We start from the raw sequence: 2,500 nt of genomic DNA on the forward strand, positions 1-2,500 counted from the left end.
CTCATCCCCACCAGAGATCAGCCCAATGAGGGTGGTGTCGTCCGACAAACTTCAAGAGTTTGACGGACAGATGATTGGAGGCGCAGCTGTTGGTATACAGGGAGAAGAGCAGTGGGCAAAGGACGCAGCCCTGAGGAGTTCCCGTGCTGATGGACCTGGAGTCAGAGACTTCTGTTCCCGGCTTAACGCACTGCTTCCTGTCAGAGAGGAAGTCTGTGATCCACCTGCAGGTGGAGTAGGGCACGTTCAGCTGGAAGAGCTTGTCCTGAAGCAGGGCAGGGATGATGGTGTTGAAGGCAGAGCTGAAGTCCACAAACAGGATCCTGGCGTAGGATGCTGGGGCGTCCACATGCTGTAGGGTGAAGTGGAGGGCCATGTTAACTGCGTCGTCCACAGACCTGTTGGCTCTGTAGGCAAACTGAAGGGGGTCCAGGAGAGGGTCTGTGATGGCTTTGAGGTGTGCCAGGAGCAGGCGCTCAAAAGACTTCATTACCACAGATGTAAGGGCGACCGGTCTGTAATCATTTAGTCCTGTTGGCCTTAGCTTTTTGGGCACAGCGATGATGGTGGAGGACTTGAGACAGGCTGGTACATGGCATGTCTCCAGGGAGGTGTTAAAGATGTTGGTGAACACCGGAGACAGCTGGTCAGCGCAGTGCCTGAGGGTGGCTGGAGAGACAGAGTCCGGCCCGGCTGCTTTGCGTGGATTCTGCCTCTTGAAAAGCCCATTAACTTCTCCCTCCTGAAAGGAGAGAGTCGTTTCTGTAGTATGGGTGGGGGATGGGGCCTCTTGGGTGGGAAGGGGTGGTTCAGGACAGTCCAATTGTCTTTCAAATCTACGGTAGAACTCGTTCAGGTCGTTGGCTAGGCGGGAGTCGTTAGTGGTGTGGGGCGCTCTGGGTTTGTAGTTGGTGATGTGCCTGAGCCCTTTGGCAGACAGAAGCAGCGTCGTTAGTAGAGAACTGGTGTTTTAGTGTCTCTGAGTACAGTCGTTTAGCCTCTCTCACCGCTTTGCTAAACCTGTTCTTCGACTCCTTGAATCTGTCTCTATCCCCACTCCTAAACGCTTCCTCCTTCTCCAACCTCAACCTTTTGAGCTTTGCTGAGAACCAGGGCTTGTTGTTGTTAAAGTTCACCCTGGTACGTGTTGGGATACAGCAGTCCTCACAGAAGCTGATGTACACAGCCTCTGTGAGTTCATCCAGACTATTGGTAGCAGTCGTGAACATATCCCAGTCAGTACAGTCTAAGCACGCCCGCAAATCTTCCACAGCCTCACTGGTCCACTGTTTAGATGTCCTCACAGCAGGTTTACAGAGTTTTAGTTGCTGCCTGTATGCACGAATCAGGTGGACCAAGGGAGTTCTGTGCGAGCCGAACAGCCCCGTGACCCACAAGAGAAACATCCCCGCCAAATTCGAGCGTTTGACGGGGTCTATCCGTGAAAAAATATTCACGTTTTTGAGTGCACATGCATTTCTGCTGCAAATGCCTCTGGAAGTTTCATGCCGTTCGTATGCCAATTGTGGCAACACGAAAATGACCCGTTTTCCCATTCCGAGGGATTTCTGTGCGACCCTAACAGCCCCGTGAGCCACAAGAGACACATCCCCGCCAATTTCTAGCGTTTCACGGGGTCTATCCGTGAAAAATATAGACGTTTTTGAGTGCACATGCATTTCTGCTGCAGATGCCTCTGGAAGTTTCATGCCGTTCGTACGCAATGTGGCAACACGAAAATGACCCCTTTTCCCATTCCGAGGGATTTCTGTGCGACCCTAACTAACAGCGCCCGTGAGCCACAAGAGAGACATCCCCGCCAATTTATAGCGTTTCACGGGGTCTATCCGTGAAAAATATAGACGTTTTTGAGTGCACATGCATTCCTGCTGCAAATGCCTCTGGAAGTTTCATGCCGTTCCTATGCAATGTGGCCACACAAAAATGACCCGTTTTCCCATTCCGAGGCATTTCTGTGCGACCCTAACAGCCCCGTGAGCCACAAGAGAGACATCCCCGCCAACTTCTAGCGTTTGACGGGGTCTATGCGTGAAAAATATTAAAATTTTTGAGTGCACGTGCCTTTCTGCTGCAAATGCCTCTGGAAGTTTCATGGCGTTCCTATGCAATGTGGCAACACGAAAATGACCCCTTTTCCCATTCCGAGGGAGTTCTGTGCCACCCTAACAGCCCCGTGAGCCACAAGAGACACATCCCCGCCAATTTCTAGCGTTTCACGGGGTCTATCCGTGAAACATATAGAAGTTTTTGAGTGCACATGCATTCCTGCTGCAAATGCCTCTGGAAGTTTCATGCGGTTCGTACGCAATGTGGCAACACAAAAATGACCCGTTTTCCCATTCCCAGGGATTTCTGTGCGACCCGAACAGCCCCGTGAGCCACAAGAGACACATCCCCGCCAATTTCTAGCGTTTCACGGGGTCTATCCGTGAAAAATATCAATTTTTTTTTGACTGCACATGCATTTCTGCTGCAAATG

Source organism: Petromyzon marinus, unplaced genomic scaffold (genome assembly GCF_048934315.1).
Source record: "Petromyzon marinus isolate PM22_M1 ecotype Great Lakes invasive population unplaced genomic scaffold, UKy_Petmar_22M1.pri1.0 PM_G_Scaffold_26, whole genome shotgun sequence".
NCBI lineage: Eukaryota > Metazoa > Chordata > Hyperoartia > Petromyzontiformes > Petromyzontidae > Petromyzon > Petromyzon marinus.